The sequence below is a fragment of the Oenanthe melanoleuca genome, chromosome 11 (assembly GCF_029582105.1).
Source record: "Oenanthe melanoleuca isolate GR-GAL-2019-014 chromosome 11, OMel1.0, whole genome shotgun sequence".
NCBI lineage: Eukaryota > Metazoa > Chordata > Aves > Passeriformes > Muscicapidae > Oenanthe > Oenanthe melanoleuca.
This window is the reverse complement of record NC_079345.1, coordinates 10,170,258-10,197,732: the sequence shown is the minus strand read 5'-3', so window position 1 is coordinate 10,197,732 and position 27,475 is coordinate 10,170,258. Positions and strand designations below refer to the sequence as shown.

Sequence of the window (27,475 nt, the reverse complement as noted above, 5' to 3'; positions counted from 1 at the left end):
CCTCAGCCTTAAAATTGAAATATGAACTTCTAAAGGCTTTGGTAGTTGCTTTCCAGTGACACTGAGACAGCTAACATGACTAGTGGCTGCTGCTGGATATATCAGCATCCCTAATTTAGAAATAGGCTGGAGATTCTGGCTGCTGAGCTGCAGACACCCTCTGATCTGGAAATGCTTTTTTCCCTTTGGTTTGCACATGTGGTAGCCCAGCTGCCTTTCACCAACAAGAGGACAGGTATAGTTTTTACCATGCTTTTTGCCTGTCAGGGAGCCAGGCACGGCTGTCAGTGGTGTGCTGGGGTGACTGTCAGTGATGTGCACAGAGTTGGTGCTGCTGCTTCCTTCCATGTTTTGGGGAGGAGACAAAAAGCATTCCTGCTCTTAGCTGGCAGGTTTACAATTCCTTTCCATGGTGGGACACAGTTTGGGTTCCTTTGTGCTGCAGCCCCAGCTGTTTGGGGCAGCCTGCTGGGGATCAGACCCTGAGGGTGAGCTGCAGTGCCAGGACAAATGCAATTGTTGGTGGGCTCAGGGGGCTGCAAGTGCTCTCTGTGGGAGCTGTTTGATGTTGTTGACCTCACACTGAAGGGGTGGGGAGGAGGAAACTGTGTTCAGCATTCTCTGTATAAGTACATTTGCTAATGGCCTGTGCCTGGTAAGGTGTAAATGTATGCATACAGTCAGAACTCTGGCAAGTGTCCTCTCTTTACAGACATGCTTGCACACTGTACTGTATTTTTATTTTATTGTACTGTACTTTATTTTATTTTTATCAGCACACTCATTTATGATGCTACATTGCTGCAGTGTTATCTAGATTAAAAGAGAGAAAATAAAGGCTTTTTGTTGCTGCTGGCTTTTCAATATCCTGGAACACCTAGAGTGCTTTAGACTGGGCAAGTGAGCATTTGGTCACCTGTGTAGGCCCCTGACCCATCTCTTCTTTAGCAACCAAATCAGCTGTGGGGATAACTATGTGATTTTCCTGCTCTTATCCAGTATAATAAAGACAAGGTAAACCAGCTTATGGGTCATGCTGTCTTCCCAGCCACTGAGTACTTTGTATTGTGTGCTCTCAGTAGAAAAAGGAAGGACCTCTTTGGTGATGTGGTCCCTTCCATGGGTTCATTCTCTGCACACCAGCTCTGAATGTACCTAGGTGTCTGTGAACTTCATCAGGACAGCACGTGGTGAGGAGTGTTGAGGACAAATTAGTTTTTTTCCTAACTTCTCAAATCACAATGACCAGGAAAAGCTCATTTCTTCCCCTTGCTCTCCTCCACTCAGCCTCTGCCTTGCCCCCTGTGGCCTTTGCAAACCTGTGTGAGCTGTGGGAGACCCAGCTGCCTCCCTAAAATCCTGCTCTGCAGCAGCCTTGAGAAGGTCATCCTCCATGGGCTGGATGTGTTTGCATCACTCTTTTCTTTTTGCCTTCATTCCCTTTCCCTTGGTTCCTTGTCAAGCTCTAAGAAAAGCTCTGGAGGGCTGCAGAATGGGGCAGCTTTGGCCCCAAAGAAATTTAAGAAGCTTGTTTCTGCCTGTGCAGATCCCAGACCTCTCTGTCTGCTGCTGTGAAGTGTCAGACTCCGCTGGTTGGTGACTAACAGCAGCAACACTTAACCAAGCTGAGTGAGGATGATGTTTGAGCATTTCTCATCCTAAGGAGCTACCATGGCAGCTGCAGAAGGCTCCTACAGTCTGGCTGTGCTCTGAATAACCCCTCTCACTATGGTTCACATTAAAAATTGTGATTATCTGTCAGACTGCTGCTCCCCTTCTCTTCAGCTATCAGAGTTGCAACACTCTGTAGAAGTCATTTGCTTGCCAGTGGTACCTTAGCCCTTTGTGAACAATTAAGCTGAGGTCGGAGGTTGCAATATATCAAATTTGTGCACCATATTAAATTTTATTTTTACTGAAAGGAACTTTTTGTCTCTTTTATCAGGAGGAGAATTAAGCTGTGAACTGGAATTCCAGCAGGCTGTCTACTGTGAAGCCCCGTGGCTTTAGAAAAGGGGCAGTAGTGGTCAGAAATGACACTCAAAAGGTAAATTTATTTCTTTTTTATTAAAAAAGATAAGTTATGACCTGTACAGTATATCTTAAAGAAGGGGGGATGTTAGCAATTCTACCTATGCAATTATAAATGAACAAGCAGCTCAGGATAGGTTTTTGGAAAATATTTTCTGTTTGATTCTGGAGCTGGAAGATTCTTGAGGTAAAGTTTTTAAAACCTTTGAAAACACCCTCAGTCTGGGCCTTTTCTCTCACCAAACCCACCAGAAGTTTTGCCCTTTAGAGATTACTTTCTGAAGTTTTGTTCAAACTTACTGTCTATGAATTTTTGCCATTCTAGATAATTATGATTTAATAAATGGAAACAATGTTATTATAAAACCAAACCAGAGTGAAACCCTGTGTTGTTCACCTGTTTCCACTGTCTTTTCTAGAGAAGAGACATTTTGGGATACCTGGTTAGCACCCAGCCAGGCTGATACTGCCTTTCACATCTCTGGGGCTCTATGGTATAAATTAGATTTTTTAAATTGTCTTCTGGACCTACATGAGCAAGTAGTTGTTCTCTTCCTATAAGATAGCCCTTCCTGTCCTGCACATAAATCAGAGTGCATGTGTGATCTTGTCATTCTTTGCACAACCTGCTCTCTTTGCACAGGTCTGGCCACCTGTGGGTTACACACACATTTTGTGCACAGTGGCTGATGATATCAAATTAGGCTGCAAACATCCAAGAACCTTTTCATTTCTCTGTGGGATTAAAGGATTGCCCTGCTATATTTGGCGTGGGTTCTCCTCCCCTCTTTGCTGCACACTGTTCTGTTCCACTCATCCATATCTCCTGTGTTTCCACCCTGAAGAAGGCGGAATTTCAACAGCAAGAAAATGGATTCTATTGTGCTCTGCATAATTTGAAAAACACCCTGTGGGATGAATTGTGCAATTTTAATATTCATTATCTCAAATGCAGACAATAGAATAGACCTTAGTAGGAAAGACTGATTAGCAGATTACTGAAGATGGTTTTTTCAACTTGGCACACCATTTGATGATAAGTGGGTAAAACAGTTTCTCAGGACCTGAGTTTTTGGTATTAAAAAATGAAATGTAATGGCTGTGTGGGAACCATTCTTCAGTAAACACATATATGGGAGCTAACAGGCCTTGCAGGGTAGAACTGACTTCCTCTGTAACTCTTAGGCCTTACTGATTTAGCAACTGAGACCAAGGGATTTCTGTTGCTCCTTCCAACTCTAAATGTAAGAGAGAGAGCATGAAATCAGTCCACAAACTAAATGGTAATGTTTTAATTATAATTCTATTGTTATTCTTCTTATTTGTCTATTTGTAATTGTGTAGTTTGCATATTCATTCCTTTCTTTCTCAAGAAGGTTTTGTTGTTGTGGTTTGGTTTCTTTTGTTTGGCAAAAGTTTGACTCCAAAAAGAGGGTAAACTTGTCATTAAAAGCTTATAAGGAAAAGAAAGAAATAAAAAAGGGCTGTTTTTACTACATTCAAAGATTTCTGTGGGATAAGGGCACAAGGTGGATATTGTTTTGTGGAAATAGAGACTAAGATTTTTGTAGACAAGAGCAAATGAAATTATGTTTGGCAGCATGGTTAGGGAGTATGATAAAATTTAGCCAAGCAAAAAACTCTTGTAACTGTCACCCAAATACATTCAAAGTAACCTGTTAATTTTTATAAAGGCTGTAGTACTTGACAGTTCCCTTCTTCAAGTGAAATCTTCTGGGGTATTCATTCCTTTAGAAACTTCAGGGAAATGCAGCACTACATGCTGGCTTAGCTCCTTTCCCATAGAAGATAGTACTCAACAACACTTTTTGTTTCTTTCTTTTTAGCAAACAACATGTAATTAATAGAACTCCAGTTCCTGTGAAAGAGAGAAGGTGCTTGTACTACACACAGCCACCTAAGAAAGTAAGTTCATTTCTTTGCAGAAACACTATCACAGCTACAACCTTCTTGACTAGCTCTTCATGTCCTCCTGCCAAACATTCTTCTTACATGGACACTTGTCAAGGTTTCTGTGTCAGTTGCTTTAGACTCATAAGAGCTGCTGAGACTGCACAAAGCTGTAACATCTTCCATTGCCATGGCTGCTTTGATGGAAACTGGGACTCTGCCTCTTGTTCTGAGGTCAGGATGGACAGTGTGGCAGGGTTTCTTCAAGCCTAAGCCAACCTCAGGTGTGGGAGGTGCATAGGAACTGAAGCAGGCTGGGGCAGTGCCTGGGCACAGACCAGGACTTGGAGAATGTTGATTTGAGGAACATTTTCTTTCATCACAGCAAATTCAAGCAGCAGTCTCTGATGCCTGCCTAGAATGATGGTGTTCTGTGCCCCTACACAAAGACCAGGGAGCAGGGGGAGTCCATGCAGCCTCACTCATGTAACCTGTCTGCAGCTGTCACCGGAGATGCTGGAAAGCAGGTCCCCATCACAGCTATTTCCTGGTGCTGTCAGATGATGTGCAGTGACTAAAAGGGCTGCTGAGACTGAGAAAAGAACAGGCTACAACAGACAATATTTAATAACTCCATCCTGAGATTTTTCAGTTGTTTTCATACTTATACATATTTTAAAATAGCTGTGCTTGCCTATCTACTTTTTTTCCTAGCTTATGCTGTCTCTGAGCCTAAGAACTTTGTCTTTCCATTGTGTGCTGTCTCACAGACATAGTATAATAGCAAACCAACCCCCTTGCTTCTAGTTAATGAATAGTCTCTAGTTTTTCTAGGTTTTTTTAGCTGAGAGTGTTAAAGAAAGCATAGCTTTCAGCTATTAAAAATATTCAATGACATTTATGACAGATTTTCCACTTCTTCTTTCCTGCTGCACATAATCTTCAAGATCATTAAAGGGAAATTCTGAGATTTTCCATGCTCAGTGCTAATGTAGCACTTGTTTCATAATGAAGCTTGAAATGGTGGGATTTTTCTCTGCACATGATTAATGTTAAAGTCCACATCCTTATCTGATAAAAAACGCCAAGAACTCCGCTGGAGTAAATGAAGTTAGGATAATTTGCATCAGTGGAGAGTGTGGCCCTGACATTATCCTGCCTGCTAGCATACAAACACCAGCTGGGGGGCTGTTGTTCCACTCCTGTGTGGGATAGGAAGGGCTCAGTGGGGAAGAATGGAAGTGGAGAATGGTCATTACAAGTTAGGAATGAGCTGTCTGAAGTACAGGACGATTGAAATAAAAAGGAAAACTCACCATGGCATGGTTCGGTGCAATGAAACCTGGTGTTACTCTACAGGGATCCGTGCTCAGAGGAATTCCCCCAGCCCGTGTCTGTGACAGGGATGGGAAACTTCTCCCATGCCCTGGGGTTTCAGGTCAAACTAAACTGCTTAGGGGCTGTGCCTCAAAGCCATCTGGAGGCTCTAACTACTACTGTGCAAGATGCCCTGTTCTCAGGTGGGGCTGCAGGAACCAGTTCTTCAGCTGCCACTCGGCTATTTGCATTTGGATGGAAACCAAGAGCTTGTTTTTTCCTCTCTGACTTTGAATAGAACTCTCTCTCCTCCTTTAAGCTGTCCTACTTCTCAAGCAGTGATGCTGTTTGCAGTGCTGTAGCCACCTGGTTCTGGGCTTTTGTTTCAGAACACTTGTGCCATATTATTCCCCTCCGGAGGTGTCTTGCTAGAGGCAGTCTCCCTCCAGTCCCGAGAAGAATCATGTCTCTGTGGCACAATGGAAACTTCTGGGGTTGTCATTCTGTCCGGCATGACTGAAATAGCTGTAAAATACGGTGTGCATTTTTAGTAGGTCACAACTCTGTTCCTTGAGCTGAAGGAAGAGAGCATATACAAAAACGTAGGTAAAGTTCTTACTCAATTTCCACCCCCCCCCCAATAAATTTTCGCAGTAGTTTTCCACAAGTAATCTTCTATTAAATAAACTTTATAAAGATTCGATCATTGTTGAAATCAGAACAGAATTCCTGTTGAATTAAATGAGGTCAGACTAGGGCTCCAAGTGAAAGTCAATACAGTTTTCAGTTCCTTCTTTCTCCTTGCCCGATCCAGCACTTACACATAAGAGAGGTGGCCAGCTGTGAGGTGGTGATTCAAGAAGGATGGGTATGCCTCAGAAACCATTGCTCCAGCTGTCTCAGGCTGTTCTGGTGAGCCAGAGTTTGAGCTCTTCAGCCCAGGGATTGAGAATTATAAATGTGTGCTGAAATAGAAGCCAGAGTTCAGGGTGAGGACACAGTAGAACAAAGCCCATTGCTGTGGGAGAATTATAATAAATGGCATGAAACAAAGCATGATCATTTCAAATTCTTGCCAAATGTGATTTGTGATTGTCACTTTTCTTGAGAATTTGGTTGGCTACATAAAAACCCAAAAAACAAAACCCAAAAAAGAACCCAAACCAAAAATAACAAAACCCACCCAAAAAAACACCAAACCAAAAAATCTCCAAAAACAAAGAGATAAAAAGGAGAGAAGCTGGTGATTCTTTGGAATTAAAGGTTTATGATATGACATGGGGAATTAGACATGGGCCTCCTGTTAGCAAGAATGTTGACCTCCATGCATAGTTCTGAAAATAAACCCTATCTCCAGCTCAGCATGATTTTTTTCTTCCACTAAAGATAGATGTCACCAGGGAGGAGAGTAGATCTCATGATTGGAAACTTTTGATGTCGTTTTCAAATGCAGTTGTAAAACTGAGTGTTGACATGTAGGTGTCCGCGCCCATAATATTTACAAACCAAGATATGTGTGTGCCCAGTTTTTATGGTGGCAATAAAATACTGCCGAACATTTCGTGGTAAATTTTTTGGCTTCATCAATTATTGCTAAAAAGAGGGATAAAAAGGTAACTGTAGCAGAATTGAGAGTATAATGCATAAAAAAAATCCTGTTTTTTACTGTGGGTTTAGAGTAAAAGAACTGTTCTGTAACATCCTGGACCCTTCAACAAGCTTTGTCATAAGCATGTAGTTTTGGCAGGTAGCTCCACTGAAGTCTGGGCAAGTGATGATGACCCTCGAAGTCAACAGGAGGGTAAGGTGGCAGTAAACCCTAGTATGCAGAATAGGAAACTGGGACCCACAGCATCTGGGTGTGATTTGGATTCTCCCAGCTTCCTCCTGTGTAAACAGCAATGATCTCTTTTGTGAAGTTCTTTGAGGTCTGCAGAAGAGAAGTACTGTAAAAAGCCCTGCTTGCTATTATGCATATCTTCAAAACAAAGCTTAATGCTTCAGCTCTTTGCTGGGTTGGGTGAGTGTGCTTAGCTTGTGTGATCAAGCTGTAGATTACATGGGCAGTGGTTTGTAATAAGAGCCTTATCAGTAACAAAAACCCCTCTGTCATTATCAGACAAGCAACAATCACGTTTTAAAATGGTTGCCAAATGTGTTTATTTGGAGATGGTTGTTTCTAGCATGGCTCAAACCATTGTGTGGCAAGTGTTCAATTGCTTCCCACTAAAGCCAACATTTATAGCTTGGAAAACTCTGTTAGATAAATGTCAGTTTCTGCCATAATTTGTGGAATCAATACAAACTGAGTCAAAGAATCACAAACAGTAATATGAAAATAAAATGATCTGTGTTATGGTTTTTAAGTAAATGATGATAAACTAATAAATGCCATTAGCTGCTGCCATTACTTTGTTGAATTTAGCTGATGTTACTGTGTTGACTTTAAAAGCTATCAGCTTAACTATATAAATCCATTTGACATGTCTTTATTCAGATAAAACTTTAATACTGCAAGTGTAGCAAATTAGATGCAAATGCTCTTTTTATTTTAAGTATATTTAAAGCTGCCTTTTCAATGCAAATTTTACAGGAAATCTCAACAAGCTAGGACAGACATCTTAGCTGTCAGCGTGCAGCACTTTCATTTCGGTCTCAGGCATGGGAGCTGCGTTTTTTCCCTGCAGACTGAGATAATTAAAACTACAGAGAGATGGTTTTAAATATACATGATACACAGTTACTTAAATTGTGGGATAATGCATAAATGCAGCCCTTAACATTTTTTGATAGCACAACACTGACCAGATAACATAGCAGAGTGGATTGTAGGGGGGAAAAAATCTTTGTGTAAACAGTTTAATGGTTTGGGGGTTCATTTCCTTTCTTTTTTTATTATTTTTTTTTTCCTTTCTTGCTTTTCACTTGAATTATGGTGGAGACACGGAAATACCAATTCAAAATCTGGTTTGTGAATGCCCTCATTAAAAAGATAGTGATACTATTAACTTTTCTCCCTTTTTAAAAATTGTGCTTTAACTTCTTTGTTTTTGAGCAGTCCATAACCTCCTTGGAATACATATCTATTTCAGCTTTCATTTGCTGAACCCCCTGAATGAGTTTATCCAAACAATGTGAATTTACTCAGATCTTTTTAAAATCCCACATCTCTTGTGGTTGATAAAGCTGACTTTAGCTAAGAAGAGTTGGATCAGGGTGATTTAAATTTCACAGTGAAAATGATAAGGGCTTTACTAGAAATAATAAGCACATTGAAATACTGTCATGGGCAAACAGTGGAATGTGCAGTGAGAAATTTGGCAAGGCTAGTCTTTTTCAGTGTTGATTTAATGAAGTAATGGATAGTAAAATAGAAAAAAACAGAGACTTGCATTCGGAGGTAAACTTATGTTAATTCCATATCAGTAGTTTTATAAAGCTTCATTCATTAAAAAGCAGCATTAATGCTCTAATAACTTTTAAAATGTCACGCTGTTTAAAAACAACAAAAACCCCGAACCAACCCACCAGCCAGGGAAGAAGAGTCGTCTCTATTAGTAGCTTTCTACAAAGTGGCAGAGTGATACCCTATTATTGTCAGGAACCACATGTCAGTTTTTGAGCCTGAGGATAACTTGTGTTTCAGGGAAAAAAAAAAAAAAGGAAAAAAGTTAAAAAAATAGTAAAAGCCCACATCCATTTAAGCTCCAGGGCAAACAACAATTGTCCCCTGTTTAAAATCGTTTTGAACGTTTGCTTGTCGATTTAAACAACACAGAGCCTCAGCTTTCTCATTCAAATGGTGCAGGGGCTCTGCCCAGCCCCGATTGCAGAGGAGGGCTCGTCTGGAGAGCTTCCGTGTGCAGGACCAAAAGGAGCCATGGATCCAGATGTGCTTCTGAGTGATGAGGCTGCTTGTACCGCGGCTGTGCAATAGGGCGGGGAGAAGGGCAGGAGCAGCCAGGAGAAGACAAAGTTATTTCAAGGAACTCTTTCAGATGTTTATTGCCTTCATTAACAGGGCTTGTGTAGGGGAGGGAACTGGCATCCAGAACTAGTGTGGTCTGATGACTGAGGCATTTGGGAAAAAAAAAGGCAAATCGCTTTCAAGAAGAGGCGAGGGAGAAGAAAAGGGAAGAAACATCACTGTTGCCAAAGGGCTGAGGTTAAGAATCCCTCTGTGCAATTTAACAGTTTTTAATTCCTACATTTTAATGCCTCGCAGGCCATTGTGTCAGTCTACTTTAGCTGCTTCAAGGAGCCATCTCAGTGCTGCCAAGTGGATTAGCTCCCGGAGGGGCTGCGGCTGCCCCCGCTCAGGGAGCGCATCCGTATCCATCTATCCATCAGCCCATCAATCCATCCATCAATCCATCAGCCCATCCATCCATCCATCCATCCATCCATCCATCCATCCATCCATCCATCCGCCCATCCCCGCCGAGCCCTGCCCGCTCCGCCCCGGCCTTTGGGCTCCCGGACTGTCCACAACATCCTTTGTTTTCCACAGGTGCCCCCCTACGACCTTTCTTTTTTTCTTTATTTCTTTTTTTTTTTTTTTTTTTTTTTTTTTTTTTTTTTTTTTTTTCCCTAAACTTGAAGAAGGTGGTAAAAATCTAATAGAAGTTTCCTTCCACCAGCGCAGCAGAGAAGTGGTCATTAGCAGACACGGAGGGATCAATATTCCTGCCCAACCTTTCTGGTTGCAGTTCCAGTCAGTAATTATATAGCTGTTATAAACCCATGCATATCGTGTATAAGGAAAAACTAATCTCCTCAAAACAGCTTATTTCCATAGTTAATGACTGGAGAACCACAACTGACTTTGTCTCTGACAACTTGTGTTTGGTAAACAGATTTTGCAGGAGTAAAACTGTTCTAAGGTTAAGGAAAAAAAAGCCAAACAAAAACCCACCCCAACACCTTATGAGGTAAAATTCCCCATCCACCATCACACACATATTTCCTGCATTTGGTTCATTACAGGACAAGTATGTCCTTTAAGACCCAGAGATTAATGAGCCATTTTACAACACTAATACATTTTAAATTTTAACACTGGGGTTTGCATCTATAATTGTACAATTATACGTTCGTTTAGATTTTTTAAAGATAACTAATCACAGGTGACTAGAGCTGTGTGAAAAGGCAGAATTTATGTTTCTCCTGCTGTAGGAGTACTAAATCATGCAGGAATTGAAATTGTTTTCCATATGACAGATAGCTCAGGCAAGATTAGTCAGTCACTGTTTCAGATATAATGCTTTTTTTATTATGCATACTTTATGTGGGACTATTATATTTGTAACGTATATTTCTGCATGCAGCAAATTAACTATTATGTAATGCAAGGACCAAGAAAGAATATCATTAGTTCCTGCTATCCCGCAGTTTTGAGCAGCTGGTGAAATATATACCAGTCATCCAGCAGCTAGCTTCATGTTAACATGAATAACAAAGCCTGAACGATTCCTGTTTGACAGAACTTTACCATGTAGTAATAAATAAGGCTGAATTATTGATGGTGAATAACTGCTAATATTATTATGACCTCAATTAAGTGCTTTTTTTCAGACACATTAGCAACAAAAGGTCTTCTCTTTGCTCATTGCTGGTTTTTTCAAGTTCCACTTTGCATTAAAATCGAATTGATCAAACCTATTTGCCATTTCGCTGTGAGTGGGTAACCATAATGGGTAATCTATCAGCATGGTGCTCCCCTTAAAGCTATTAACACCTTTTGTTGTTTTACTCAAGTTTCTAAACGTGCTGAGAGGTTCAAAAAGGCAAACCCTACAATCTGTTAGGATTGCACAGAGCTGTGACTTGTGGCACTCTTTTAATTACCATACTTTTTTAACTCTACGGTTAAATACTGATATTTCTGACACTAAGTAAGTCTTTATTTACTTATGAAGCTGTGAGACAGCTAAATTAAAGCTGATTAGCAAGATGGCAGCTCTGCTTCTTGCAGCTGAGGTGAGTATAGCTGCAGCATGGCATCTCCCCACAGCTCACTGCTTGACTCTGAGTCACTGGGGCTGAGATCACTCAGCAGCAAGACAAATAAAGGGAGCTTAGAGTTTTTTACCCTTTGGCAAATTGGCAAATTGTGTTAGTTACATGGATATGTGTGCACAGTGTGGAGCAATCTGTTTGTGAGGGAGCTTTATGAAAGGCAGAAGGAGTTAATTTCTAGGGACAGGCTGTGTAGTGTGCATGCTTGGGGAGATGTGGGATTACACTCAATAAAAAAGTGAAGAGCTAATGAAATAATTAGAGGAAGACTGAATAAACTGAGGAATACAAATATGGACCAGCTGTCTCAGCAAAGTTGTCTCTCCTTTCACTTGAGTCTGTTGGAGATGGCTGCCCTTCTGTAATCATTCCTCAGGTTTGAGCATCTGGATTTTTGGAGTTGCCCTACTAATATTTGCATGGAGCTGAATGGTGAAAGCTAGAGGAAATTCCTCATTTACCTGCTCAAGTCAAGTCTAGGCTAAGAGCCCTGGTGGTAAAATGCTAATGCAATAGCCAAGTCAAAATATATGGTGGCTGTGTTCATCAGCACAAAACCTGGTACTGCTCTTGGGGAAAATCTCAACAGAAAAGCCTAAACACAACAAGCAGGGGAATCCTTTATTCCTGCATATGTGCCTCTTCTTATTTTTGTGTATATGTGTGAAGGTGGTAGTGTTGTAGTTTGCTCTTGGTTTTGTTTTGTTTTTAATCTTTTCTGCTCCAGCACACCTCTAGTAGCTCTAATGAGTGTGTCCTGTGCATGGACAAGCCCAGCTGGAAATGTGCTCCCTCAAAGGACTGTGCTGTGGGGAAGGAGCTGCTGTCAGCCCAGGGCAGAGGCTCCTGTTCCACTGTGGGTTCAGGAGAAGTGGGAGCACCTCGGTGGAAACCTCTGTACAGGGTTTGTACACTTCATGTGTGTTTGGTGGCAGAGCACAGCTGATTTTCTGTAACAGGTAAGGGAGAATGTCTCTGCCTAGCAATCAAAATGCAGCCTTGGGACCATGCAAGCCCAATGCCTGTGGCACTTCGTGAGAGGGTGAGAGTCATGAGTTCATTCATATTCTTACATCAAATTCCCTTAACTGTAGAGTGTCAGGAGTGAAGGCTCATCCCAGATAATTTCTGGCACAAGAAGAGCCAATGGCTCTGATTTAAGCCAGGTTACACCTTTTATGATTTTAATGTCAGCAGTGGTTTGGGCCCTTTTGCTTCTACTTACATAGTGAGTCAAAAGCAGGGTGAAATGTAGAAATATTTGTGTTGGCTTCAAAACATGATTGAAGATAAATTGCTGTTAAGCTCCATTTCTGTCTAGCTGTTGATACATGTAATATGGCAAATTAATTAAGAGCTTATATTCACAATATATAGGGATTTCAATTGTTTCAAAGTGGTGGTTAGTCTTTCAGCAGCTAGAGGATACACACGCCTGAGTTATTCTAGTAGATCAGTGCTTTCCAGAAATGTATGTTTAGTTTACCACGCTTGCAGTTTCTTCATGTCAATCACCTTTTATGCATTTTTATCGTGTGTTGAACAAACCAGAACTGTCCTTTGCCCATTTTATGAGTGTCCTGCAAAGCAGGGAATGAAGTGGGTTGATGACAGCTCGTCCATCTCACTGTTTTTGAAAGGGATTCTCCTACTGGACATCATGCAGAGCAGTGCTTTTTTGGAGCCCACCCACCTAGTACTAGTCCCCCTTCAGAAGTGGTTGTATTTCCCTAAGGCACTTTCTTGGAGTGGTAAATGTGCATCATCAAACAGCAGATTTCTTAATGGTACACAGTGATGTTGACTTTCCTGATGCTTCAGTTGCTGTTGTCTCAATGTAGGCTGTCGCTCGTATGTCAGCTGGAAACAAAAATCAATAGGCAATGAGAATGGGAGTGAAGGGAAAAGAAAGAAACAAAATGATGAACAAGAATTCGGTATCTTCCCTCATAAACTTTATTCAGCTGGTGCATGTGTTTTACCATTTCAGTGGAACTGCAGATAATCCCCACAGTCTGTCAGAGTCTCAGAACTCTTCCTATTTCATGAAGAAGGAAACTAAGGCATAGTGGCCACGGCAGAAACTGCTCCAGCTCCTCAGATTTACCTCCAATAATCTGAAACAATTTGTTCAAGGGCACTAAGAATCTGGGTAATTATTCATGTCTATCAACTGCTTGTTCCCAAACCATCTGTACCCAGGTTTCCCAGGCCTATGTGTTTTCGAGGGTGTGACACACATATTTAGTTCAGCTGGCAGTTTTAAAGAAGGAAACATGTTATTATTTAAGGAAAATGCTAGAGGTGTGTGTGACTCTGTGGATGCTGTGTGCTCAGGCTGTTTGCCGTGTCTCGGGGAGTGAGGTGGGCGCTGGGCAGATCTCGTTCCCCAGCAGTGCTGGGGCCGGAGGGAGGGGGAGGGCCTGGGAATGACCAGAGCGCCCAAAGCGCGGCCGGACGGCACCGACGGGAGGGACATGGCAGTGACACACCGAACCGGCCACATCTGTGATCGAGCGCTCGGCCCTTCGGTGCCCACTGCCCTGCTTACCGCTCCCTCATGCCGTATTGTCTACTCACAATTAAACTCTTCACCGCTAATTTCCCTCTCTGACACTGAATTGGTCACAGGGCCCCAGCTGCCTGAGCTCGGGCAGATGTGCTCGGCACACTCGTGTGAGCAGGGCTGGGGAGCCGCAGTTCCCGCAGCCGCTCCCATTCCCGCTCCCGTATCCCGCTCCCATATCCCGCTCCCGTATCCCGCTCCCGGTCCCGCTCCCATATCCCGCTCCCATATCCGGCTCCCGTATCCCGCTCCCATATCCCGCTCCCATATCCCGCTCCCATATCCCGCTCCCATATCCCGCTCCCATATCCGGCTCCCATATCCCACTCCCATATCTCGCTCCCGTATCCCACTCCCATATCCGGCTCCCATATCCCGCTCCCATATCTCGCTCCCGTATCCCACTCCCATATCCCGCTCCCGTATCCCGCTCCCGTATCCCGTTCCCATATCCCGCTCCCGTATCCCGTTCCCGTATCCCGCTCCCATATCCCGCTCCCATATCCCGCTCCCAGTCCCGGTCCCGCTCCCGTATCCCGCTCCCGTTCCCGTATCCCGCTCCCAGTCTCCCGCTCCCGTATCCCGCTCCCGTATCCCGCTCCCGTATCCCGCTCCCGGTCCCGCTCCCAGTCCCGCTCCCCAGTCCCGGTCCCGCTCCCGGTCTCGCTCCTGCTCTCAGTCCGGCTCCCCGATCCCGCTCCCGGCCCCGCTCCGGCTCCCGAGCCTCCCCTCCCGCAGCCGCTCCCGCTCCCGGCCCCGCTCCCGATCCCAGTCCCGCAGCCGCTCCTGGCCCCGATCCCGGTCCCGGTCCCGATCCCGGTCCCGCCCGGCCGCCGGCGCGGGGCTGCGGCGTGGGAAGCGCTGATTCTTGTCAGCCTAAATTTCACACCGGAGATAACAAACGCTTGGAAGCCAGGCACTGCTCGGAGCAGATAAACACATTTTCCCCCATTAATTAAAACGTATCTGTAAATTTAAGCGGAGGTGGTGGCTATAATAAGTTTTGAACCGGTGACAAATGTCAACAGCAAAAGGCCCGAGATAAGACCGTGTCAGATCCCTGTGCGACGATATGTGTGTGCCTTCACCCGGGGCTGGAGCATCACACGGGTCAGGGGCTGTGGCTGGCGCCAGGCGCTTCAAGGAGCCTGTAACAGGGTTCTGGGGAGTAGACAGCCCTACTGCAAGCGTGGTTTGTGCCCATCTCATAGCAAAGTTGGGGGCTTTCTGTAATTTTGAATATTTGGTATTTCCCTCCACTTCTCTTTTGATTCTTTGGTCTCAAAGAATTTACTTCAATGTACAAGCTGTGTATATTCGTGTGTCCAACACACCTATTCCAAAATGGAAGTGATGTCAGCTTCTAGAATATGCATGGATTTCTTTATAAACTTCTTTGTTTTCCCTCAGCCCTTTGCTGGTCATGTCAGGGGCACTGTAGGCAATTATTTGAAGCATCCCTAACCTATTCTGTGTGGCATGTAATTATTTCTGGTACAATGTGTGGGTGTGTTTTATGTTAAACACAAGAATGTTAATGAAAATTGGGAAGAAAACAGTGGCAGTGGGATTCCATTCCTTGCTGGAGGTGGGTACACCAGACACTGTTAGAAGTGCCTGGTCTTGGATCAGTCAGCACTGGAATTGTGTTGCAGCTTTTGTTCCATTCTCTTCATCAAGGTATGTGATATATGAGTTAGGTCCAGTTTTCCTAACTGGGTTGCAGCTGGGGGATTCTGGGTGGAAGCTGTTTTGGGCTCAGCTGTCCTGGTAGCTCTAATGCTGCAATATTTTCTCCTTGCAAATCAAGAACAGCCAATGACATGCCTAGAAATGCACATCCAGCTTCTCCTCAGGAAAAAAAAAAAAAGTATCTTTCATTCTTCCTTTATAATCTTACTGAACTGGCCAGAAATGTTTTTACCATGGAGGTGGATTTGTGTCTTTTTTCATGATAGAGACCATCTCATTCAGCTGATATGCTGAGGATTCAAAGGCTTTTGGACAGTCCTTTCTTGTTCTTTGTTTAAAGCAGGGCAGGTCTGCTGGTCCCCATTTGGATCTGTGGGCCATCAATTCTGGTATTACAGAAACGGTTTGATTTGAATTTTTGAGTTTTTGTGTACAAAACAGGAACTCCATCTCCAGTTCTTAAGGCTCTATGACCAGGTCTTTAGGACTTATCTGATTGCTTATTAGGTATTAAGTCTTGTTTTGTTGGTTGGATTTTTTTCTGGTTTGTTTGGGTATTTTTTTGTAATATTTATTTGCATGTGACTACAAGAGCTACTCAAGAGAGCAGATCTGTAAGCCTTTCCTGATGGGGTCAGCCTGGTTTTGTGAGGCATCAGTAAAAAAGATGGCAAAAAACCAAACAAACAAAAAACCAGTATATGTTTAGAATTCCTAAATTCCCCTAGATGTTGGTGGGAATCAAGCAGTCATTCTTAACATCTGATTTCTTTTACTCTCTTTTTTATATTAGATTAGCTCCTATTTTATACTAATTATCTAAAATATTATTACATAATTTGATATTATTTTCAACTCAAAACATTAATAAAGTTAGTATTTCAATTATTTAAATCTAACTGCATGAATGATTCAAAGTGAACGTGTTATTTGATCAAGTTCCTTATTTCTGTAATTGCAGTATATCCATAACCATGTTCAAATGTCTTTAAATTTATTACTAGACAAATATATTTTTCTCACAGAATTGATCATAATGTTGAAACTTTTATCTGGAACATAGGTTATTTCAGACTGTCTAAATAAATCAAAATATATTGTACCTGTTCTTGTAAGGAAAGTCTTATAAATACTGTACAAATTTAAAATCTGGTTCCAATAAGTGCTTGTGTCGTACTGACCTGCCTTTTAAATTCATTTTTGGTGAAAAACAGTGAACATCTACTTATTTTTGTACTCACTTTCAATCGGTTTCAGTTTTAAAAATCATGAGGACCACATGAAAGGATTAAGGCGCTTGCCTTGCTGTCCTCGAACTTTGTGTTGTGTGTAACTTTTGCTGTGAGTTGTCTTTTCATTCACTTTCAAATCCAAGACAGGCAGTGAGGTGCAGTGCGGGTGCCTCCTTTACTGTGTCAGCTCACTAAACCCGGGCTGTGGTTAAAGTAAGCAAGGTGTTCACTAATTTTAGTTTCTGTAGCGCTCCTAGGATGTTCGTTGGCCTACTGTAGATTCTAAGGAGTTGTATCCAATTTGAAAATACCTCCTCTCTCTTCTTGAATCTATTCCACTGAAAGAGCAGCTGTTTATAGACCTCCTGCCCATCAGTTCCTGTCTCTTAACAGCATGTCATATTTTCATAATTTTATGATCAGTCACCTAAAAAAAAAGTGATACTGCCGACTTTCCCTGACTGGGAAGGTGACAGTGTGCACTATACACTTGTGCCTTGGTGGTGCAGCGCAGTGATAACTGATTTTTTAAAGAATATCTCTGTGAACCGCCCCAGCTGCCAGGACCTGCCTTCCCTCTGCTGAGGGAGAACTACGGGACATTGATCCTTTTGAAATGCCCTCGCTAATTCTCGCAGTTTCGTTCTTGTGAGCGCCCAGTTTCTCCTCCCTTGAAGCCTACACATTTTATTAGGTATTGTAAGTGGCTACACCTGCAGTTTTAAATGACTAACACAAATGTTATAATGGTGGCGATCAGTCAAAGAAAAAGTTCAAAGTTCAAAGGTCGGTCTTTTGTAACTGGCGAGGAAGAGCTAGAGGATAATAGCTTGTTAATGTTATTTACCTCATTCAGCTGAAAAACTTTCTGTTGTGTAAAGACATTTACGTGGGCAATTCTGGGCATTGTCATTTGAATAGGGGTTAAATTATTCTGTTTTGTCATTAAGCGATCCTTGATTGGCAATCCATTACACAATGGGTGATCATTAAGGGAAGGCCATAAAACTGTTACACCATTTAGGAGTGAATGGTGAATGAAGCCAGATATCGCCAAGACCCGTCGTGCCCCCACCCCCAGACTACAGCTGCTGGAGATGCAATTTAGAGCAGAAAGGACCTGGAACAATTGGAACAGTCACTTATTCCCTAATTTTGTTTTGAAAACATTTACACTGAAGTGAACAGTCACCTAAAGTGTGTGTAGTACTGTCAGGTCTCCTGATTTTATTGTATCAGGGTAAGCATGAGCAGGGTTGCTCTATTTAAAGCAGTCTGGGTACTGAGACTGCATCAGAACATTAGTCTTGCAAATAAAAACAAACTGTGGTGTACTAATTTCGGAGAAATTATGAAAATGAGGCAGAAACCCAAATCAAAGAGACCAAGAACTGGCTGACAGCGAAGGAAGTGCAACTTGCTTGGTGAAATTGCCCCCAAGCCCAGATGTTAATGGTGTTCCAGGCTTGAGCCATGGCTTTTGTGGGCCCTGGGCTGATGGCTGCTAATCAGATCCAGATGTTTTCAACCCTAAGTTTTCTGTCAAGGGACATGACAGACTTTTCAGCCTACTGTAAATCACCTCAATTGCTGTAATGTTAAAGATAGGCCAGAGCCAGGATTGTTCAGTACATACTCATTAGGCACTGGTTCTGCTGTGGCTGGACCTGTGTGAGTAGGGCTCCTGTGCTCCTCTCTCCCCAGTCTGGTCCTGCCCAGCCTGCCCTGATCTGTTCTATCCAGGAAGAGCAAGGAGGCACAGGGTAGGAACACATGGCTCAGACAGGACAGCTCTCTGGTCTTGACTTGCATCAAGTTAAGTTGTCAGGGCCAACTCGAGGAAGTTCTCATGCTGTAGCAAACTGATGGCTTCCAGTCAGCTCTACCTGACTTTACCATGCTTAGCCCTTGCAGTTACAATGCCCTAGGTGACCTCTGGGGACTGGGTTTTCCAGCAGCTGTCCAGATAGTTCCACCCATGCTCTTGGGAATGGTGATTTTTCTATGACTAAAAAGCCAATGTAGCACTTAACTAAAGCTGCAGAGCTAATTAACTGCTTAGTTATTTGTCCTTGCTTCTTTATATTGCAATTACAGTTGTGGCTCAACTCACTTGAGAAAGAGCCTGTTACAGAGAGACTTATTTTTTTCAACTACAATTAAAGATAGGATTATTTCCCAGTAATTAAAGATGTGCTGCTGCAAGCAGTGAAAGCAGGCTATAAACAGCCCACTGTGCTGGGAGGCTGTGAGCTGAGGCTCTGCTCTGCCATTCCCCCAGATGCAGAGTTAGACACCCAGTCTGCAAACACTCACTCTTTTGCTTGACTTGGAAAGATCCATTGTCTTCAGGGCCTTTGGAGAGTATCATGGTGACAAGTGTATGAGATCAGATGTTATGCTGTAAATCTGCCTTTAAAAGGGGAAAAAAGAAAGGAAATAGGAAAACATCTATGTTTTTACATTGAAGTTCCAGCTAGCAATAGTCAAAGATGTTTTGAATAGCAACAGACAAAGCTGTTTTAATGCATTCTGTGTATTTTCCAACATCTGATTTTCTCTTTAAACTTGTAGTAGGTAAATGTTACTCAGCTGCCCTTTTAGAAAACAACAATTTGACTTTTTTCCCCTCTTTGTATTCTGACAAATATTGGTCTTGATGAGTGTTAAGGGAGTAAAAATGCTAAACATCAAAGTGCTCATTATCAACCAGCCAGCTGCACTCCCCCCTGCACCTCCTCATCACACAAACCTGATCTTTTCTGTGGGGACTGTCTCCCCCAGAGACACAGAACAAGTTCTTCTCTATGCTAACAGTGCACAACATTGTCAAATGATGTGTAATGATTTTATAATGTGAACTAATGCCACTAGGGACTGAACTGAGACTTCTGATTTCATTACACTCAATGCTGAGGCTGGTTTGGAATATGAATTTGGGGCAAAGATAAAAGGCTATGCTGGTGTCCTTTACCTATCAACCCTCGACCAGTATTACTGGACATGGATTCAGACAAAGATCCCACCTCATGTGTCTCAGGAAAAAATATTTGTGATTTATGTGTGTTTATATCAAACACTGAGTGCTAATAAGTACCTTTTACATCTTTGTGCCATGGTTGAAATCTTACCATAAGTCAGAAGAAACTTCATCTCTGTGTCAGAATCAGCCCCTGGCTGGCCAAGATGATGTTCCTAAAAGCTGCTGTTGGCTAACATTGGTCTGCAGTTTTTGTGTTATAGCACTTAAAGGTGAGATTTTGTTCTTTCAGCTTGTTTGTAATTAAAATAGATATATTAGTTAATCTTTAATTTATATGTAGCTCTAGAAACATAAAGGCAACACATGTATTTACACTGTGCACTAGATTTATGGTCTATTTTGTTGAACTGAATAAAACCTTTTCATACAGTGACAGAAACATAACTACAGTAGCAAATGGTGCTCCTTTACCTATTATTATCTGTGTTACCATGAAGCCTAGGATACCTGTCTGATTGAAGTTATTTCATCTTTCTGTGTCCTAGGAGACTGTGAAAAATAGAAAAAAATGCCATAACATTTTTCTCTAGAATGGATAATATGGGAATTAACTTCCTTCTTCATTCTGATGTAAGGAAAAAAAAAAAAAAAACAAACCCAGGCTTTCAGTCAAATTCTCATCTACTATAAGTATGTCTGGTTCTATTGTTTTCCAGACAGTTTATCCCATTTGTACCAGCAGAAAATGTAGGCCATGCTAGTGACAGCAGGGAGATGAACACCCTGAGTCTCCAGCTAATTTTGAAATGTAATCTACCTGCTAATGTGTGATATGGGAACTAAGTGTCCTTTATATACTCTTAAAGCATTTCAGATGCAAGAGGGATAGAAACTAATCCACCTTCAAAGGTAATTATATTGGGAATTACACTACTTCATGCAGTAAACTGTATTCAGTACCCTGCCCTTTTTTTCCAGCTCTACACCACTGCCCCTGTTTTAGATGTGTGTAAGAGTTAATCATAAGTCAATTAAATTCAATATGTGAAATGGAAAAGAGAATCTTTGCAAAGATGTAAAAGCATCTCAAATTTAAATGGTGTTTAAGCTTGTTTCCTCTTGTGCTTATTCACACTGGACAAATGATTTACTTTCATCATCTAATATATTTAAACTCTCTTGGTTGTAGGGGTCACAGCCACTGTGAGATGGGAGGAAAGACAATACTAATCAAAAGTAAACCATGCCACTTTTCCCTCTAGTGCCGCTAATCTTAATTGAATCAATCTCCTGGCATATGTTGACAGTGAAAGATTACTCGAACCTGGGAGGCCAAGCTGGACAGAGCTTCCAGAATAAATAATAATAAAAAAATCTTCCTTAATCATTAATTTGTTCATTCACTCCCATTTGCTTCCATTCTTCAATGTCTTAGAAGATGTACCCCAAGCAACCTTCCTCTTTAGCAATCATTTCCAAGTGTTGCTCCCAATAAGCTCATGTGCTTTTGAAGAAACTAATTTGCCTGAGATGAATACAGCAGAGATGCTTTTTTTTTAAAGAGAAATGTAGTTGGGTTTTATAGAATTGAGCATTTTGTGAAAAAGGATAGCATTTCTAATGAATTGCAACAAAACTGAGTTAATTTTGGAACTGAAATGTGTCCTGTTAGAGAATATTAGGTAAATCCTATTTGACCTAGGATGGAGTTGAGCATTGAGTGAGTGGTTTATAACAGTAGTTTATTAGTGGATCCAAAATAGCTCTAGTCCTATGAAAATAAGGCAGAGGGATGAAAACCCTTTGAAGTTCATGGTTAAACTAGAGAAAAACTTTTACAGGCGTCCGGGGGATCCCACAAAGTTATAACCATGACAACCAATAAATGGTAATACTCTATCAGATTAACTTTTCCTCCAGAATTTTACTGCATTTGGTACTGTTTGAATGCCACTGTTGACTGTTACTTTAATTTACTATTTTGTGCTAGTGAACAAGAAGACTACACACATGCTTGTGCCTCCTCCCCCAATTTCCCACTATATAAACTGCATTAAAGGTTTATCAAAGTTTCAAAGTTACTAAAATAAATGTGTTAATTTGTAAGATTGAGGAAGACACTTAGTGGATGAGCTAGGATTTCTCATCAGGCCTTCATATATGCAAATATTTGTGTTTGCAGAATTATGAATGTGAAAATCTTAAAAACCTTAGACCTTAAAAAGAAGTCTGAAAGGACAGAATCAGGACCTTAAAGGCTACATTAAAGTCTCTCTAGAGATAAGGCTAGATTAAATCTATTCCTTCTAACAAATAGTTTTTATTAAATAATCTTGGTAGGTGTGAAGTTGAGGTTTTGATGAACAGCACTGTTCATATTTTTGTGTACTCCATTTTGAGCCTATATAATTTAAGACATTGCTATATTGTGCATAAATAAGACTCAGATGCAATTAGATGGTATTTGATGATGAAAATAAGGTTTACTGGTGAGGTACAATAAAATCTTTAACACAGTAGCAAAACCTTGCTAGAGATGTAATAGTTTGTGCTGAGTACATATTGTCTACACAAAATTTAAATATAAGAGTGTATAAATAACATCCACTTATTTTCCCAATACATTTAGTCTCTTATAAAGTAACTCCATTTTATTATTCCATTGGGTTTGGGTATGTGCAGACAGAATTAGTCCCTTAAGAGACATAGACCTTTCAGTCATTTCTCAGGGATTGATTGCACTTTATAACTTGAACTTCTTTCCAAGGCAAGGAAGTCACTTTTAACTTCTTATTCTGGCATTGAAAAAACCAGATCAAATATATTTCTCAAAAAATGACAAATCCTTTATGTTTTAGTAGCCTAAGTCATTGTCGCTTACAAAATCATCCAAGAAATTAAATAAGAAACCCTAAACCTTTTAAATTTCAAATAATTTCATCCATATTTAAAACCGAAAGAGTGTATTTGGTAAAGTTCCTGCCTCAAGCCTACTTTCTTTAAAAGTTCCATCTTGTTTTATTTTGATGTATATCTTTGTAGCAGAATAATTAGCATTTTACAAATCAGTGATGGTGAAATTGTTCACATTATTGTGAGGGCAATAAATCCACATGCACATAGTTTTGTATTATAGAGATCATTTAAGTGAGTGTAATTTTAACATTTTGATGACAGTTTTAGGATCCTACCAAGCAGTGATAAAGCTAGCAGTTATACTATGTGATAATTCTGCCTTTCATTATGATGCAGTTTCACCATACTAAATCAGGCCAAGATGCAAGCTATTACCCCTAGGCAAAATTCATTCATTATATGAATGAATATATATGTATATTACTCCTGATATTATTGATAACACTTTCCATAATAGTTATTTTTATTTTTGCAGCTATATTAGTATTTACAATATGTTTATTAGTCTTGAGTTTTTATTGAATAATAAATACAATCTCAGAGCCTCTTATAGTTTCTGAAAGTTGAAAGCTCTCGTGAGTTTTGGTGCTGTGAGGCCACAGTGCAGTTGTGATGCACTGAATGGAGCTGTGTTTAAGGAAGGCATTAGAAAGAGGGTAAGGAATGTCCTGTGCACTGCTGCAGTTAAAGACACAGCCCAGACACCTTTGTTTGCCATAAGGAAAGTAAGAAATGAAGCTGCTGAAGCTGATTACATTTCATTAATGTAAGGTTGGTACCAGGTTTGTCATCTTCCCTAATGCAAAGTGTGCAGCTGATGAGAGGAGCCCTCATCAGCTGGGAGTTTCAGCAAGGCACAACCTGGGCTTTGCTGCCAGAGATGCTCATTTGGAACACAGGAATTTACAGCCCAGGCTGTACTTTTAGTGGGGCCTTAGTCAAGTCTGAGGACAGAAGGAGAAGATTGAAAATTAATCTGTACCTGCTCTTTTATCATCTTACTCTTGAGATCATTGTGGTCTGTAAGATTAACTACATTGGAAACTAGCAGTTTTCAGGTGGATCTCACTACCTCTTTCTTTTTGGCAGATTGTATATAAGATGGTGCCAGCCTTGTCAAGCCTGGCTACAGGAGAGGCAACTCAACAGCATAAGGGGCAGCCTGGCACAGGAGGAGGTTTCTGCATTGGTGGGTCTGGATAGAGTTCAGGCTATGTCCTGTGTGTTGACAAGGCTTGTTTCTGTGGTGCTGAGCTGAGGACAGGGAGGTGCAGTGCAGCAGCTCATGGCACTGAGGGAGTTACACATCACCTTTATTCTCCTGGAACCAGCAGTCATTCCAGCTCCAGCTCCTGTATGTCCTACAAGATGCCTTTTTCTGTTCCCAGCATGCCATATTTTGGCCTGGATTTATCTTCACTTAATTTCAAGGACTGTCTATGTCTATAAGGTAACCAAGTTGACCATGTAGGGAGCTAGCTGAGTGTGTGCATCTGAGCTCTTCCTTAGCCTGCTTTCTTGCCTCCTGGTCAGGGGGGTGTTTGAAATGAGACAAGGGTGGGAAAAAAGCTGTCAGGGTGGCAAGAGGAGACATTTCCACTCGCTGGCTGAATGGCTTTTATACCTATTTCACATCCAAGGAAAAGAGTAAATATGAGTGGAAGTGAAAGTCATCCCTCAGCAGATCCCTATATTTCCTGTATCTCACATCTATTTTTAACAAGACACCAAACAGCTGATGTAAGATCAAGCAGAAATAGTCAGTATTACCTCAGATAATCAAATAAAACCAAGAAAAGGTCTAGTATTCATTAGACATTTTGTTATCTTCCAACTTTATGAAGTGCTTTCTTTGGGGAATAACTTCAGAGACTTGGATTTTCATGGTTTGCTAACTGTAATAAATAAATCTGAATAAATCCAAACTTCAATGCCAAGGACTGAAGCAAACCCACTTATTTTTATAGTGAAAATATCCTGGCATTAAAAGGCTTAGCATGTTGGGCTGTTCTGTTTAACAATGAGATGAAAAAATGGTGCAGATGTCTGTAGTGGTAACTAAAAATACTAGAACTCTTCTTTAGGTTATCTTAAGGAGATGGTTTGAAGTTGCACGGTCAGACTTTTTCTTCACATGACCAATCCACTCTCCTGTGACCTATCTTTAGTTTGATATTGAATCAGGAACAAGAACTGGAGGTTCAGCTGACCCCAAACATTTAGTTACATTAATCACAAGGTGTTTTTGGGCTGAGCATACTGAATGAAAGACACTTTCTTTGCAAGACATTGATCAAACAGTCTACAGGTATCACTGCATCGAGGCACATTAATCATCTGGTGCATTATCAGTTCCACCAGGAGAATATGTAAATGTGATTCCTGTCAATGATAAGGGAAAGCAGAATTTATTTTTAAAAGTGGTCCTTCTGGAGCTGTTGATATAATCTTACCTAAGACAATAGGTTGCAAAGATACATTTTAGCAGGGCTGCCAATGGACATAAAGAACAAGCAAATTAAAACCACCCAAAAAATAAAAGGAAAAAGGAAAATGATAGCAGCTGTACTTCAGTCACTTGCGGGAATTGCTGTTCCACAAAATCATGGAGGAGATTTTTTTCTGCTTAATAAAACAGGGCAGTTTTCTGAAAACTCTTATAATTGTTTTGTAACCACAAAAAGCTTTATTTAAGAGCGATGTTCTGCTATTCTATTCTGCGCTCCAGTGCTCTTGCCCTAGAATACACCAGTGATATTCTTGCCTTGTGGCTGAGGATGTGATGCTCATACTGACTGTGGAACTCTGAGGCAATGCCTCACCTTCACAGATGGCTCACCTTCACTCATATTAATGGGACTGCCTGGCTGAGGGCTGCACTGTGCATCCTGCTGAAAGCATTTTTGCATAGATCTCCTTATATAATTGTCCAATTTACTCTTTCTTTTTGCAAGAAAGAAAGGGGTTTTACTTTTCTTTTTTTTTCTTTCTTCCTTACTTTTAAACCTATGCCAAATTAATACATGCAAATATGCATTCTGTCAGTGTTGGGGGTGTGAGGACATATTTCAGGAAGAAAGCCTTTTTTGAGGGAATTAGAGACCTAGAGCAGGGAAATTATTAGAGATTCAATATATAAAATGGTCATATAATTTCTACTTCTTGTCTCTTTAGTGTTCTTTTCTACTTTCCCAGCATCTTGGGCTACAAAAGTGGAACAAGGAATCCTTTGGGAAGACAAGAGGATTATCTGTAAAGGGTATGGTTTTTGCTGGCTTTTGGTTCCTGAAGGCTGGAAGAAAAGCAGTGCAAAGGCTGAGGACAGAGTTTGCTTTGGGTCTAATCTTGCCTCTGTCCAAATCAGGAGGAAGTTCTGCAACAGTGCAGGATCCCAAAAGATTTTAGGAATTTTTAAACAGTTTGAACGGAAAATGGGCTTAATTCTGAAGGTTTGGGAGAATAGGGCTAAAAATTTTTTTGAGAGATTAGGATTATAAAGCCATGTAATTAATGCCTCCTCATCTTGTAACTGGGACAAGATCCATGGGGTTTGGGTTTTCTCTCCTTACAGTACAGCATTTGGCTCTCTCTAATGGTCAGCATTATGGTTCTCATTTAAATGTGGAAGAGTTAGGAAAACTTGAATGTAATTGCAATAAGGCTGTATAAACACAGACATGATTGACTGCACATGCACAATGCTGCCTGCCTGGGAAGCTGCAGAGAAAACAAGCTACAATTTCTGCACATGCAAAAAAAAAACTTTGAATGTCCTTCCTTTTATATGTTTAATACTGTTTGTCATCATATTACAACCATGTGCCCTTCATAATGATATAATTATATTTGTAGTTTTTTTCGAGGTCAGAGGATTATGTCTGCACATTTCAATAATTAGTTATACAGTGTATGGTAAGTGTCTTAAGAATCCCCTTTATCATGTCTCTGCACTGTTGAGCAAAATCCTAACAGAGTTCTTAAGTGAAAATTCTTGTTGAAATGCAGGATTTTTGTAGACATAGCCCCAGCTCCCACTGACTAATGTAGAGAAGATGCCACTGTACTCTTGGGATGCTCAGTATGTAGCCACACCTGCATGGGTAATACTGTAAATGCCAATTTAATATGAAGCTTTAAAAGTTTCACGTTAACTTTTTAAAGGAAAAAAAAGACACAGCATTTCTGGTTTGCATTGTGGTTTGTATTTCTCAAAGACCTTTCAGGAAAAGACAGGCTACTGATATTTTTCCTGTGACTTGTGCTGCCAGCAGTAATTTTTCTAAGATGTAATCAACTAACTGATAAAAATAGCTGATTATAGCAGCAAGTTCATGCCACAGCAGTAAAGGAAGGCTTAGCATTTCCATTACAAGACTCATTATTGAGGAGTTTATAGCCAGAAATTAAAAATAAGGTGTCATGAAATTTGGCATTTGTAATTACAGTAGAGAGAAGTGTTTCTCAATCCACTATTTAAAACTCTGGTCTATTTTATTGATTTCTGTTTCACTGTCATGGACTGTGGGCATAGAAACAATAAATAATGAGAAAAAACATGTGCCCATACTAGTGCTAGTGGTAAATTGCAGAGGTGGATAAATAGTTTGTAACAGGAGAATTAAATTTGCTGCTAAGATTTTGAATGAGGTGTCCTTAGGCCAACTCTGAGCCCATCACATGGCAGCACAAGTCCTGCCTCATTAGAGACTCTCTCAAATACTCCAGAGTGCTATTACAACCGAGAAATAAGAGAAAGAAGGGTTGAAGAGAGTGAAATAAATATTCTTGCCTTATCAATAAATCAATTAT

At 41.0% G+C, this 27,475-nt stretch overlaps 1 long non-coding RNA gene across 1 annotated transcript in view; it reads left to right on the top strand.

Moving 5' to 3' along the window:
* The first annotated feature begins 1,945 nt into the window (after positions 1 to 1,945).
* LOC130257942 (uncharacterized) overlaps positions 1,946 to 27,475 on the top strand; it is a 114,401-nt gene continuing 88,871 nt past the window's right edge. The window contains exons 1-2 of the long non-coding RNA XR_008841412.1: positions 1,946 to 2,047; positions 3,879 to 3,957. This is a non-coding gene — a long non-coding RNA (uncharacterized LOC130257942). The remainder of the gene's footprint in view (positions 2,048 to 3,878; positions 3,958 to 27,475) is intronic.